General features: G+C 42.1%; 1 protein-coding gene across 8 annotated transcripts in view; it reads left to right on the top strand.

Annotated features, from left to right (window-relative positions):
• Positions 1-16208, top strand: part of SYTL2 (synaptotagmin like 2) — a 1607062-nt gene that overhangs the window by 527877 nt on the left and 1062977 nt on the right. Inside the window, exon 1 of one of the 8 annotated variants that reach the window (XM_044071177.1) lies at positions 3080-3221. The exons of the other annotated variants lie outside the window; for them this stretch is intronic. The gene's annotated coding sequence lies outside the window, so the exon portion shown is untranslated. Of the gene's footprint in view, positions 1-3079; positions 3222-16208 lie in introns of those variants that run through there. 8 annotated transcript variants of the gene reach the window in all.

The following is a 16208-nucleotide window of genomic DNA, read 5'->3' as shown; positions in this document are numbered from 1 at the left end:
TTGTCAAAACCCTCTTTACCTCTCTAGGATTCACCATCAACAAGGAAAAATCCCATTTCCAACCCAGCAGACAAATCACCTTCTTGGGAGCTCTCCTGGACACTTTCACCCAAAGAGCCTTCCTCTCTCCATAAAAACAAAGTTTTCTGTCCCAGTACTTCTCCCAGTTGGCTCACAGAACACACCTCACAGCAAGGAAGTTCCTTCAAGCTCTGGGGTGCATGGCATCCTGCATCCTTTTGGTGCCTTTGGCCAGACTACACATGAGAAAAATGCAGTGGTACCTCAAAAACCTGTGGTGCTAGCACTCTCAGTCTCTGGAGCTACTACTACCCCTGATTCCCTGTTTAAGACAGGAACTCCTATGGTGGACAGAAGTCTGAACCCTGAACAGGGGCCTACCTTTTTTAATTCTTCCACAGGGCCAAACCATCACCACAGATACCTCAGACAAAGCCTGGGGTGTACACTTAGGAGACATGTGCACCCAAGGCACTTGGGACCTTAGGGACCTAGACCTACACATCAACCTAAATGAAATGATGGCAGTACTCAGGGCTATCACAGCTTTCAAGAGCCACCTAAATCCAGGGGTGCTCCTCATCAAAACAGACAATACCACAGTCATGTGGTACATCAACAAGCGGGGGGACTCACTCCTACCCGCTTTGTCATCTAGCTATGCTGCTCTGGCAGACTGCTTCGATGATGGGCCTTCACCTGATAGCCCAGTACATCCCAGGGGAACACAATACCCTAGCAGACCTCCTCAAAAGAAGTGTCCTGGACCTCCATTGATAGCAGCTTCAGGGGGATACCTTCCTGTCAATCACACAAACTTGGGGGACCGCAGACGTAGACCTCTTTGCATCCATACAGAACAGACAGATCAATTCTGCACCAGGGAGTTCCACCCAAAAGTCTGGAAAGTGGATTCTCTCTCCTTCCACTGGGGCAACCTGTTTGTCTGTGCCTTTCCCCCCCTTGTCCATGATCCCAAGGACACTGCTAAAGATCAGGGAGGAAGGGCTAAGAACTATGCTAATTGCTCCAAATTGGCCCAGGCAACATTGATACCTCTTGCTACTCTGCCTAACCAGGGATCCTCCCGGGAACCTGCCCCTCACAGAAGGACTTCTGACCCAGGAGAAAGGGTCAAGTTCTGCATCCCAATCTGCAAACTCTCAACGTATCCGCATGGCTTGTACCCCAAAGGGGGATACCAACCCTCTGTTGAGCAAGCAGGTCCTGGATATAATTAAGGAGGCCAGGAGGCCCAGCACCAGGAAATCATACTCGGCAGAATAGAAAAGATTCAATGCCTATTGCCAAATTAAGGGCACCAGCAGCTCCCTTGCATATCTGTCTCTGATTCTAGACAACCTAGCAGAGCTAGTGCAAAAAGGATTATCTTACTCTTCCATCAAAATTCATGCCTCAGCTGTCTCTGCCCATGCCCATAGAGAGCAGCCTTTGTTCTCCCACCCCCTGCTAAAACAATTCCTTAGAGGGGTATCTCACATCATGCCACCCAGAAGGCCACCCACTCCTGCTTGGGACCTGAATTATGTCTTGAACAAGTTGACCTTATCTCCCTTTGAACCAGCTGCCTCAGCAGAGCTAAAACACCTCTCTTGGAAGACCGCCTTCCTGCTGGCCATAATCTCTTTAATTTTGTTGTTTAGAATTTGATTAATTATTTCCTTCTCTTCCTAGTAAAAGTGTAGCCACTGTTATCAAAATTATGAATAAATAAATCACCTAATAAATAATATTTAATTAGTATTATTTGGGATAACATTTAATATAAGGTGAAAATGCTTATGAAAAGAAAAGCAGAAACCATCTTTGCAATGGACATCTGCCCAGGTTGTAGTAGTATTGATATAACATAATTTGAATTATAGGTGGATTCATTTGTAAACATTCTTAACTAGTTTACATCTCAGAAGTCTGTATTTGTAGGTTTAATACTCGGAACGTTTAAAAGCATGCCTACTGAATGCAACTTGTTTAGAGCACTGCAGGTTTAGTTAAAGGTAAGAATTGTTAAATTTATCACTGGGCTAGGGTTGACACAGTGGTGTAGAGAGTAACATTAGTCTGTCACTGCCCACCAAGAGTTTATGTGGTTTAGTTCTCAGCTAGGTGCCTTCTGTTCAGAGTCTGCATGTCCTTCTGTCATCTGCGTGGGTTTTCTCTGGCTGCTGTAATTGTCATAATAGGGTATATAGTTATTTATATTTTAAAGGATGTCCATTGTGTCATTGCTTACTTTTGTACATGTGATATGGCTGCAACTTGTCAGGTCTCAAAAACATAAAATGAATACCTGACTGATCACAGCTACCATCCCTTTAATACAGTGAACCAAAACAAACTGTTTTCAGAACTAGACAATACATCACAGTATTGTACTGTAGCTGTAGAAGGGAGTAGATCACCAAATATATTAGCTAGGATGCTTTCCTTAACATGAATTTTCTTTGCTAATATTATACAAGTAAAAATTATGCAAGGTTTTGCTGTAGCATAAGAGCATTGTATGCTGAGGGCAGAGAAAAAAGCCTGCTTCATATATTGCCTGACCTATCCCACCCTAATGGTTATTTTACTTATCTGTTAAGCCACAATGTTTCCTACTGCTCAGAGACGTAATAATACAATATCTCATTTGGAAGAAGGTTTAATGCTACCAACATTTGACTGATGTGTGAAATATACTTCTTTATTGCTTTGTTCAAGGACTATATGCAAAGAAGGTAAAAGACAATGCACCTTTAAATGTTGCTTGGTAATAGCCTTCCATTTCCACTTCAGTTATCTTTGCAATGCAGTTGTACCTGTCTGTCCTGTAATACATTTTACAGGACAACAGCTGATTGCATTTCTGTCAGAATGCTTCATTTCTCACTGCAACAACCAGGATGTTATATGCAAGTTGGTTTGGTATTTGACGTTGAATGACTAGGTGGAAGGGAATGTAGTAAAGGCTGCTCTTCCATGGAACTCTGCCAGGTTCTCAGGTGGAGCTGAAAGTAAATAATGTACAACTGGGTCCTCCCTGCCAGTGTAAATAAATGGTCAGTCCAGAGAAGATTGGTTTGTCATGCCTGTCTGCCGAGCATATAAAGAAAGTGTGGATTCAACTTGAAAACCGAGGACATTAATAAGATCTGCTACGGGACTGTATTATTTACAAGGTGACAGAGAAAATCAAGGTATAGCACGTGTCTGTATCTTTCAAGGGAGACTTGTAATACTTTGATGCAGTTACACTGTTGAGACTTTTTTTGTTAAAGTGTTTCTCCTCTCACACATTCCAAATAATAATTTTGTATTGTTTTAAAAATTGCTTGCAGTTTCAAACTAATTGTGAAATCATATCTAGAAGTAATGTTGCTTATATTTACCTTTGTTGTTTCTTAAAGATGCTTGTGCAGAAATAAGATTTCAGCATGGTTTGTTATGCCGATTTATGTTAATATCACAATTTGAGTCAAAACAACAATCTAAGATGTCACAGAGATAGTTGTGATATTGTGAACAGTATTCCTGCTTGAAGTGGTTTCTGCTTCACTTTGAGATGTGGTTCAGTTGAAGAGGTAGAGAGACCTTTTTCTGGGTAGTGCTGTCAGAAAGCTAGAAGGAAGCTCAGTGAGTTATTTGGAATAGTGAAAGAGCATGAACACTCGGGTTATCATTTCCTTCTAAACAGCACCCCTGGGAAGAAATGCCATTAAAAATATATTTCCTTTTGTTGTCATGTGTTTAGTTTTAAGTGTCTTAATTTTCAATTTCATTTTTTTGTCCATGTTGGTACACAGAGAACCAAGAGGGAGTGTTCAGACAAGAGATGAGCCAACTGATAGTACATGCAAGATATAGTGAAACCATTTACAGAAGATAAAAGTGAGCCAGACTAGTCATTGTAGACATTAAGTGACAGAGCTGTGCATTAAGAGACACAGGTGCATGGAAATAGATTATAATGGCAGTAACCATCACTCCACCTCTCGGCTCTGCTTGTTTTTCATGCCCAGTGAGTACATTTTTTGTTCTCCATACCCCAAATACCACATTCTGCTTTCCTTTAGTGTAGCTTCCTTATACTTCCCCATGCATTCATGTCTACTCCCACTCACTATTTTTGAGGCGGCATTCTTTGCACTGAGGCTGTTCTGTATCCACATGTGAAAAGTGTCTCGTTTTTCCTCAGCTGTTTCTGTGGCTCCATCGTAAGCGAGCACCTTTGCTTTTGCACATCTATTTTATCTGAAATATTCTGCTTTCTTGGGGTTTATAGCCCTTTGAAATACATAAAGGTTTTTGTAGTGCATGGAGCATGGTGATTACACTCTGATATTCAGAAAAAAACAAATCAGTTAAGCGATAGAGTGGAGCGAGACCTGAAATGTTAAGCACCCCCTACTTAAGTTGTTATGGTTGGGTCTCTGGCTTGGCAGTAAAATCAGCCAGTACTGATTAGCAAATTACAGCAGCAGAATAAAAGATTTGTTTCTGTCTGCTATCGGTCATGTGTCCCCAACTTAATGTTATAAACTTAGAATGATACAAGATTAACAGGTTGTGTGTTGGACAGTATTTTCTGAATGATACAAAGTCTGAAACTTAAATGTATGTCATTATTTAGTGACTTGAATCTTCAGCAATTTGTTTGAAAGACACAGACTTTATATGGAGCAGACCAAACATATGAGGCAAAAATGTGGACATTCTGCAAAAATTTAAATGGTTGAAAGGTATGGAAGGTAAGTGTAAACATAAGGGACTATGTTACACTGCATTTCTGGCAGAGCTCACCAAGTGCTTTATGGCTTTGAAACCTGGAAAAACATTTAGTGTTTTTTTTCTTTTTTACTGTAACTAGCAGTACGTGGAGCAGACAAAGCTCCATGCACTACTAAGAATTATGATTGCGTTTCCAGTCCTAATTGTCTGTTATGTGTTCTCAACACTGGATGTCAAGACTATCTCTCAAGCTTCACCCTCGGTGTGAATTTCTTGGCATCCATGTCTTGAACACATAATAATTTGATTAGGATCACTAACCCACCGCAACAGGGCTAGCCACCCGGCGGTGTAAACCTTGGCTCGAGACGATTGTCACTGCTGAAGTGATACCCCAACCCCATGTGCAAAAAAAAAAAAAATGGGAAAAGGGGTTGAGGATGGATGGATGGATGGATGGATGGATCACTGACTCGCTCATAATCGTCTATATGTGCTTCATTCCAATATAGAGCATTTTATAGGTTTGTGTTCTTGTTAACTAAAGTGTTTTGCTGTTTCCATAGCAGATGTAAATAACAAAACATTAGAGATGAGTGTGTTTTCCTTGCAGTATAGAATACCAAAATATACAGTTTTCATCACAAGACATGCATTATTTTTGCATTTAATTTTGTTAATAAGCACCACTCCTTGAAAATTTTCTTGAGGTTAATGACTCCTGCTATGACATTATGGAAGACGAAATCCATAATGCCTAAATTAGTGTATATGCTACTGTATTTCTGTGCTAATTGAAACAACTTTGAGTCTTATATCCTGTTAAGACAAGTTGTCAGCTATGCCTCACAGCTGAAGCACCCTATATTGAAAATTAGCTTATTTATCATGATTTATTACTGAAACCATAATATAGGTAAGTTTCTCCTCTCAGAAGTATGCTGTTTTCAACTACCCACAGTGCCTTATTATTATATGTAAACCATTGCCAATACAAACACTGAGTTTGTGGATGTGGTCATAAACAAATACTGAGTAGACAGTGAAAACAAAATAAAAAAGAAAACATTCCACTTTAACATCAAGAGTATAACTACACATGACATTAATTATAAACAAAAATGCGTGAAAACTACACTTTAATAATTTAGATTGTAAATCCCTCCAGACTTAATTATTATACTTTCTTTTTCTTTGTTGGTCTTAGCCTTCATTTCTTTTTTTGTGTCACATTCAACCAACTACCAGACTGATGTAGTCTTCTGACTGAAGTTTTAATCAGAAACTTAATCTTAAATGCAAACCTATTTATAACGTGTTGGTGGCAACTGATTTTATTTAACTTTAGTAACATATTAGTTGTAGGTGAGTAATGTAAGTGCATGAGTTGGTCCTCATTAATAACAGTTGCACTGCCAATGGGTGTGACCAGTTATCAGTCCTGCTGGACTGGCATTGGAACCCCCATCTTTTTGACAGCGAATGTGATGCTACTGTATACAGGATGGGTCCTGGCAATGACATGCAGCAACTGTTGTATAGGCTGCTGAGGTGGGGGGAGGCATCACTGAAAACCGGAATCAGGAAGAACGAATGTTTTTTAAACCAGCCCCTCCCATTAGTACACACAAAATCTGGAGTGCAAGTGTCAGTCTAATACAAATCTGTGTAATATAATTTGTTTCAGGTCATGTCTGAGATCTTGCTAAAGTACTATGTTTTTGAAATGTAGAAGAAATCTTGAGGTCATTATTTTTAAATGTGAGGTTTAGCTTAATGTGAAACTAGCCTGTGCAGTGCTGTCTCTTTTTGAATGTTGTATCTGTCATTTCATATACTAATAACGATGTCTTTAAAAATGTATGGCAGTACAGCAGACTAAACTACATCTATAGTTTAGGAACTGCTCTCATTTCGTATAGTCCTTTGGTGGTATATTAAGTACTTTCTTAAAATCTAGTACTCTGATTGGTACTTGATGTCTGTGAGTTGCATTTCCTATCTATAAAGACTAAGACATTTGTAAAAAAAACAAGGCAATAAATATCTAGGAGCAATGTTTGTGCTGCACCATAAACTGGGTCAGTGACTTGATGTTAGGAGCCACCTTAAAACAGATAACCACCTTAAATTACCTGCCATTTTCAGTATCCACACTTTTCTCAAGCTGTGATGTCTGCATCACAACCTGTCCTTCTACTGTTGATTATGTATGTATGTTATCTGTATTTAATTATGCTAGTAAAAGCTACTAAATTTTTCATCCTGAAATATACTGTCTTTATGTCATGCTGCCAACCCAGCTGTCTGGAATTTTGTAAATAATTCTATGTCATTTGTGAATATTGATATGATTTATACAGAACTATATGTCATGTGTATATTAAACTAATGGTACAGAAGTAAGTGTGGAACAGGGTTTGTACAGTACTGAGCTTCAAGCATGTGTCCACAGTGTACCCTACTGGAAAAGAACGGAAATGTATATAAATTATATACCTGTGCAAATTTATGTTTTAGTAGTAGAAACTGGAACACACAGAGTTAACTTGGAAAACTTGAAGAAAATAAGTTGAAATTAGACTGCTTTACGATTGTGTTATAAAAATCAGTTTCATTGCAGCAAGGAGACAGGGTATCTAGAACTAGGGTGCCTTCTGCATTGTTTTATAAGTGTTTTATTCTTTTATGTCTTCTAGCAACAGCAAACATCTGAGAGATATGTATTTCTCACACAGAGATGTTAAATTCTGTTAGTATCTGTTTTGCCTGGGAACTGAAGTCTGGTGACAATGAGTGATGTCATCAAAGCTAACCCAGCAGTAATATTTGCTATTGATTTAAGAACGCTCTCAGAGAAAGACTGCATGTTGTATTTTGTCTTGGACCTAGGAAGAACATCCACTCACCACCACCTTCTGCACTTTTCCCTGCTTGTTGCCCAGTAAGTAAGATTTAGGGCATAGTATCTCTTTTAGATATAGTTAGGAATATAGTAAAGATGAGATGTTATCTTGTCCTATCTCACCCTCATTCTTTCTGGATGGGTTTGGAGCCAATCCTCATCTCTGACTCGACCGAATATACTAGCTCAAAGTCTCTAACTTGGCTTATGGCAGGAAGGTATCCCATCATGCAGTGGTGTAATTCCCCAGATCTCGTTTGCCGCTTTATGAGTTCGGATGCTACTCTTCTTGGCTTTAAAAGATTCTTTTTTTCTCTTTATTAAGCTGTTTTAGCTTTAATAATTGCTTATTATTAACAGTTATTAGTTTTCACTGTAGTTGTGTGCTGTACTTTTGGGTGCTGTTTATTTTCAAGTGTGTGATTTTTGGTGGCCGTCGTTAGCCTCAGACCTTTTTCCTTTATTCACATTTTTTGGTAATGTTGTAGTTTAGTGCTAAAGTAGAAGTTAGCCACAGCTAAAATTGGCTAAAACCTCTGATGGATCGATCTCCTTGGCTGCACAGCCCTCAGAACCGAACCGACGGAGATCATAGACTTGGACAAATCTAGTCCTTTGGCTCCAAAGCCTTTGGAGCTGAAAGAGACTGTTTTTCGGAGCCGATCCACTGACTTGTTACCCATCTCCCCTACCTTGAGATCTCCCATTTTGGAGAGATCTCACTCACCAACCCTCTCCTCCAGGTCCTCTAGGAGCTTAACGGCCGATGACGTGGACAGGGTGGTGCTCAGACTTTTGATGTTGCCGCCGCTGGCTAAATTGTTTTAGGCTCCGACCCAGTCGGTTCCGAAGCCAGCTAAGACTATGACTATTACATCCACTACGATTCCTCCTCCGAGCCAAGCCGGATCTTCAGAGCTGGAATGCCAGGTACCACTTGCTGTAGATTCTTCAGTTCTGAGACCTCTTCTGGAGATTTCGGAACCAATCCCTGCTCCGACTCTTCTGGTACCATCTGGAGTGTCTAGGGTCCGAAGCTGTCCAGTTGGCTCCGAGGGAGACACTTGGACCCAAGTTTCTTCGGTTCAGCGTTTACCTCTCGGAGCTTCGGCTCAGCTGAGCTCGGCTCCTACATCAGCTTCGGAGCTGATCTCCTTGGAGCCGGAGATTCCCTCTCTTTCCTCAGAACCAGAGGTGTCTTCAGAGCTGGGGGGGATCTGCCTTAGAGCTGATGAGACCTGTGTTGTCCCCTCCTACAGCTCTACACAAAGATACTGGTATTCTTCCCCCCAAAGTACCGGCGTCCGTCTTGGCACCACCCCATCCACAGGACAGCAGAGATCCAGAGCCTCAGAGAGTCCCATCGAGCGAGCCTCACTCTTCTGAGACCTCCTCAGAATACCCTTCTGAGGAGGCTCCTCGAAAGAGAACATGCAAGAGGAAGCATATTGACTCCTCTGATGAGTCCATCATTTCAGACACTGACCTCGAGGAGTCAGAAGGGTCCCCACGGTCATCCTCTGAAGATATCTCCTTCGCAGATATCCTAGATGTCCTGAAACAGAGAGGCAGCTGGAAATCCATCAACCCTTCTGATGAGGAGTCAGTGTACCTGAAGGCTTTTGGATCTCAACCTTCAGACTCCTGGGTGTCTCCTCCTTTTGATGAGCTACTGGACTTAGTTGAAAGGCATGGGAGTCACCAGATACTATGGAACCAGTCCACTCGGAGGCCAAGTAAGTTCTTAACAGCACCTGTGGAAAAAGAATTTCTTATGAAAGGCTTTCCTGTAGATGCTATGGTGGTGGCAGCAGCCACCAAGAAGGAACTCTCTGAAACATCCTTTTCTGTCCATCCACCGAACAAAGACTCCCGGATGATGGACAGACATGGGAAGCATGTTTTTTCATCAGAGACTTTTACCCTTAGATCGCTGAACTATCTTTTACACTTTATGAGGCTACAAAGAGATATCCTGAAGGAGTTAGGAGATACTCTCCAAGGTTCAGTGGCAGCGGGGGTGTCAGAAAAAGTCACCTGTCAGCTATCTACCTTAAATTCCATCATTATCTCCTCCATGAGATGAATACCCTATGCAGCAGATGGAGCAAGCAAGTTTCTCTAAGGAGGCACTCCTAGATGCACTTGTGCAACTTTGCGGAGACCTTCAAATCTACCATTACCAATGCCCCTTTTGATGGTTCCTCATTTTATGGACCTAAAATCAAGGACACACTCACCAGATGTGAGCAGAAAGGGAAAACTCTCTCTGCCGTTGGGGTATGTTTTTCCATTCCTTCAAGACTTTATCCTAAAAGTCAGAAGAGTGGGAAAATGTGGTTGAAAAGATCCCAGGGAGTTTTTCAAGATGCATGAGGTGAATCCTCCCCAGGGGCAGATGAGGAGGAAGAAATAATGGTAACATCATCCTAGAGACAGAGGAGGTCCGCAAAATCAGGATGACCGTGATTCCTTTCGTGGCCGGCCCTATCAGCGCTCCTGAAAGGAGGCCCGTCTGCTCTACTCTGGAGGCAGTCGGGGGGCATGTTTCTTTGTACCCAGAAGCCTGGCAAGATATCATAAGAGACAAGTGGGTACAAAGTATAATATCCAGAGGCTATTCCATTCCCTTTTAACATCCTGCCCCACAGATCAGAACAATTTCGGATGTTCCACCCAGTCAAAGGGAACAAGCAACTGTAGAAATTCAAAAGTTACTAGACAAAAGAGTCATCCAAGAAGTCCCCACAGACCAAACAGTATTCGGAACTTACTCAAGATTCTTTTTAGTGCCCAAAAGAGCAGGGGACAGGAGACCCATTTTGGATCTCGGCAAGCTAAACTAATTTGTGAAGAAGTCCAAGTTCTGAATGGTGACACTGCAGTTAATACTTCCTTTTTTAGGGAAAGATGATTGGATGTGCTCAGTAGACCTCCAAGATGTGTACTACCGCATAAAAATGGACAGAGCATCAAGGAGTCTCTTACTCTTTTGGCTGGGAGCCAGTCATTACCAGTTTTGAGCTCTGCCATTTGGTCTCACTACAGCCCCCAGAGTGTTCACCAAATGCATGGCAGTAGTCACGGCTCACTTGAGATTTCTGGGATTTCAAATGTTTCTGTATTTAGATGGCTGACTCCTTACTGCTACCACCAAGCATTTACTTCAACAGGCAAAGGACACTACTCTTCAAACTTGCTCCTAGTTAGGGGTTACAGTCAATTTACAAAAATCTGCCTTGTTGCTCTGTCAACATATTACATTCATAGGCGCAGATCTCGATACCATCCATGATGGCATGACATCCGCAGAACACGGTTTCTGTTCTCAGACAACAAATAGTCACAAATGGTCAACCTTTTACCCAGAAACAAAGTGAAGGCAAAGACAATTTTGAAACTCCTAGGGCCTATGGCTTCAATGATCACCTTAGATGTTCTTCGTGTTTCACTGTTGCAGTCATCACATTTGGGTTATCTGCCTGCAGGTAGCCCTCAGCCGGCTTGAATACCAGAGTCTTGGATTCCTGCGTTGGATGCTGTCTCTTCTTCCATGATGTCAGGTTGTTAGGGGTATAAAACATGCAGCCGACACCATTACATCAGTTTTTCTTGCCCCAGATGTCAGGTGCCCCCACAGTGGGAAGCAATTATATGTTATGGTACACCTCCATCAAAAAACAAATACACCAGAAAGCTTAAATACACCAAACAAGAAGGAAAGGTAGAGCCAAGAGAAGTCAGGGGGCTGGAGGGAGGATAACCTGACATCACTGAAGAAGAGACAGCATCCGACGCAGGAATCCAAGACTCTGGTGTTCAGGCCGGCTGAGGGCTACTTGCAGGCAATTAACCAAAATGTGATGACTGCAACAGTAAATACACTCGAACATCTACATTTATGGTAAGTGTACACAACGGTATTTTCCCTAGCCAGAATGCATATGAGAATTCTTCAATGGCTTATATTTGCTCAATGGTCATTACAAGAACCCATGTCTCACTTAGTCAGGATCACAGACTCATGCAAGACAGATCTCCTATGGTGGCTTCAGTTCGACCAGGTGACCATAGGATGACCCTTTGTCCCACAACTACCTGTAGCTACAGTGACCATGGATGCCTCCCAGGTAGGGTGGGGGGGGCATTATCTGGGAAGGATGGTCCAAGGCACATGGTAAGAACACGAGGTCCATCTGTACATCATTGTTCTAGAGATGAGGGCAGTGCTCCTAGCTTTGCAGGCACTCCAGGACTCTCTTCCACTAGGAACGATTGCAATCCAGTCAGACAACATGTTGATAGTCTGGTACATAAACAAACAAGGAGGAACCAGATCATATCCCCTTTGCCGAGAGGCACTAAGAGTATGGCAATGGGAAATTTCTTCCCAATGCTTTCTGCTAGCAACGTATATCCCAGGGAAATCCAACGTGATAGTGGACAAGTGCAGCAGGGCGATTTTAATGCCTCACGAGTGGTCTCTGAAGCAAAACATAACGGCAGAGATCTTCCAAAAATGGGGCCAGCCTTGCTGCGATCTTTTTGTCATTCCTATGAATGCCAAATGCAGCAGTTACTTTGCCCTAATCCCCCATTTGGGAGAGACATTGAAAGATGCACTTGTTCACAAATGGCTCTTGGGACTTCTGTATGCCTTTCCCCCCTTTCCTCTCATACCCAAAGTCATCCAGAAAGCAAAACTTTTGGGAAGCAGGCTGATTCTCATTGCCCCATACTGGCCTCATCAGATTTGGTTCCCTTTTCTCTGGCCTCACCTACAGGAGAAGCCCTGGGTTTTGGACCCAGTTCCAGACCTTCTAACTCATATGTCCGGAACTGTTCATCCTGCTCTCCAAACCCTCAATTTGACAGCATGGTTGCTCCACTTCCAAACGTAGTCAGGCTTCAGGACTTCACACCAGCAGCAAAACACATTTTGGTATCCTCTCACAAGGCTTCTACCAGAAAATTATATGCTAGTAAATGGAAGAGGTTCTCCTACTGGTCACAAGCAAAAAACATTGATCCCTTCTCTGCCCCAATCACTTCAGTTTTGGAATTTCTTGCGGAACTTTTTCAGCAAGACTCTGTGGTAGCTACAATTAGAGTCCAACTAGCTGCAATATCTAATTTCCACATTGGTGAATATTCTCCTAACCTGATGTCCCACAAATTGTGTAAAGAGTTTCTAAAAGGCACCTTTTTATTGAGACCTCCCATTAAAGAACCTCTTCCTCCATGGGATTTGAATTTTGTTCTGACTCACCTAACTTTACCTCCTTTTGAGCCCTCGTCATCTTGTGATCTCAAATTCCTTTCTTGGAAAACTATTCTTCTGGTAGCCATCACATCTACAAGAAGAGTCTCAGAGTTGCAAGGTTTATCAAGCCACATACCTGATTTTCCATAGAGATAGAGTATCCCTACATACTAACCCATCCTTCATGCGAAAAGTTTGTTCCCAAACCAATCTAAATCAATCTATTGAGCTCCCGGTGTTTTTTCCCAATCATAGCAACAAGGCAGTACAAACTTCATCAATTGGATGTGTAGACAGCTTAGGTTTTATCTGCATAGAACTAAAGATTTCAGAAAAACAGATCAATTGTTCATTTCCTTTTCTGAATCAAAAAAGGGCATGTCAGTTTCAAAAATTATGCTTTCAAATTGGCTCTTAAATTGGATTACCTTTATACACTCCTCAAATTACAAGAATCTACCATTCAAGGTTAAGGGACACTTCACCATATCATTAGCAACATCCTCTGTTTACCTGGCCAGATTGTCAGGGGACAGTATTTGTGCTGCTACTATGTAGGCAACTCCTCATACATTTATTACTCATTACAAAGTGGATTTGGCCTCCAGGGACAGGGCGTCTTTTGGTTCCACTGTGCTCAAAGGTGTTATTTTTTGAGCCACCCGGGAAAAAGGTGCTAGGGATGCGGTCCCATCCAGTAAGAATGAAGGCGAGATAGGACAACATAACATAAAGAAGTTATGTACTTACCGTAATGTTCCATGTTTTTTGTCCATCTCGCCATTCATTCTTATGACCCTCCCACTTTTCTCCAGCCAAGGACTCCTAGAGGACCTAAAGGTGAGGTTTTCCTTCCTTACTAAGGAGCTCCTTTGTAGTTTTTCCTTGTTGTTTTTATACCTACTGTATCACAGGTAGTTTTCACAGTTTTTTTTATAGTTGGCAGCAAACAAGATCTGGGTAATTACACCACTGCATGATGGGATACCTTCCTGCCACAAACCAAGTTAGAGACTTTGAGCTAGTATATTCGGCCGAGTCAGAGCCGAGGATTGGCTCTGAACCCATCCAGTAAGAATGAATGGCAAGATGGACAACAAACGTGGAATGTTATGGTAAGTACATAACTTCGTTTTTAGATGTTTTCTGCATTTATTTGAGACTGTCCTGCAATGTTGCTTTAAAATATTTCCTATGATTTTGAACTCTGAAGTAACTGTGTTTGTTTTCTGAGTATTGTCTTGTTCTTTTATTATTTATTATTAAATATCATATTGATTATCATAGATAAACTTACTAAGCTGGGCATTAATCCATACGTCACTCGATGGGTTGCCAAATGGCTTACTGACAGAACCCACACTGTAAAAGTGGTCAGCTCCAAATCTAGCTCCACGCAAGTGACAAGTGGAGTACCTCAGGGTTTAGTCATGGGACCGCTCTTGTTTGGCATCTACTTCTCTGACGTACAGGCCAACACTGAGGGATTCTGGCTAACAAAGTTCACAGTTGACTGCAAACTGGGAGCCTTTATTGAATCATCAAATGTTGTGGATATTCTACAAAAGGGCCTTACAGAAACAGATGCTTGGTGCCAGAGCCATGGGCTCAAGCTCAATGCCAAGAAATGTATAGTTGTCCCCTTTGGGAAAAAAACATGTACCCGTGAATTACCACATAGGTGGCAGTACACTAAACACCGAAAGTGTGATAAGAGACTTAGGGATACAGGTGGGCAGTGGTCTCACCTTCTATAACCACATCGCCACAACAGTCAGGAAATCCTTCTATGTGGCACACCTCATCACTAAGGGATTTTTGTCCAGAAAAAAGGAGGTCATTGTCCCGCTGTACTCATCACTCATTAGACCCATTATAGAATACAACACCCTATTTGGTATGTACCTCTCAAGACATCTGCAACAACTGGAAACGCCACAGAAATACCTCACTAAAAGAATCACAGACCTAAAGTAGATGCCCTATGCTGATCATCTAAAAAAACTCCAGCTGTACTGTGTCGCATATCATCTACTCAGAGGCGATCTCTGCTTAACATACAAGGCCATGTCAAACCCAGAGCTGTTGGACATGCTACACTTAAAGAAATCCCAATCCCTCAGAGCCACACGCTCCAGGGATCTAACTTTGTCATCACAATAAACAAAACATGCTGGAGGGATAGGTTCCTGACCCAGAGACTCCCCAGACTCTGGAATAGACTGCCTGTGCATGTCAAGCAGAGTGCCTCTTTGGCCCTCTTCAAAAGGAACCTTGATGACTGGATGGGAGATAGGAAATTCACCCTAGGGATCATGTCAGTCATCCTGGTAGACAGGGCTCCAGAGAAGTAAATATTGTGGTAAGAAATAGACAGGGAATTTTTATGGCTAGGCTTGTATAGGCCCTAGGGCCGATAGCCCAGTACCATCCTTTAAACCTATGAACCTATATATTTAAACCTATATTTGTGGCTATTTGTGAGATGTATTTAAGCTCTTAGAGTACTTACATATGTATTTGGTGACACTGTACATGCCACTCCTAATAGCCTGGTGCTTGGTCAAAACTACCATTTGGATTATTAGTAACATTACACAGTAGGATTGGACACCCTTTGTAAATGCCTTATAGTAGCTGACAAACAGGGGTTGGTGACAGCAGAAACTACCTTATAGTCTGGGCAGAAGGGAGCATAGCTAGTAAACATGTGCCAGCATTCCCCGTGTGTGTGTGTGTGTGTGTGTGTGTGTGTGTGTGTGTGTGTGTGTGTGTGTGTGTGTGTGTGTGTGTGTGTGTGTGTGTGTCTTTGTATATAAGTCAAATCTCAAAGTGTGTGTGTGTCAGCTACTTGGGCAGGGATACGAAGCACTGGTTGGACAGAGTGGGTGCCAGAGGTCTTGGCTTGGTCCCTCAGCTGAGATTATAACCCTGTAGCTGTGCAGGTGGGAGTCTTATTGGGGATCTGGAGAAAGAGGGATAAACCAGCCTCAGACTTACAGTGATCTCTGTGTGCTCTTAGGGGAAATTGTACTTTACTGTGTGTGTACTTGTCAGGCTTCCAATGTGTACGTCCCCTAGCGGTTGCCAGTGGTGAAGATTGAGGCTGCTTGATTATTGGGCCAGTACAGGGGCATTACAGTTTATGTTTACCTCTGCCTTCTGCTTCATAATTCTTTAATAGAGTACATTTGCCTTCTTCTCCTCCCTCTGCCCTGTCCAGAAAGTGACTGTCATCCTAATTCTGCAGTTACGTTAAAGTTTTCTATTTAAAAATCAGCAGATAAG

This window comes from Protopterus annectens, chromosome 5.part0 (assembly GCF_019279795.1).
Source record: "Protopterus annectens isolate FY-2018-M chromosome 5.part0, PAN1.0, whole genome shotgun sequence".
In the NCBI taxonomy this organism is placed as follows: domain Eukaryota; kingdom Metazoa; phylum Chordata; order Ceratodontiformes; family Protopteridae; genus Protopterus; species Protopterus annectens.
Note: the sequence above shows the minus strand (reverse complement) of the source record. Positions and strands in the feature narration are given on the sequence as shown.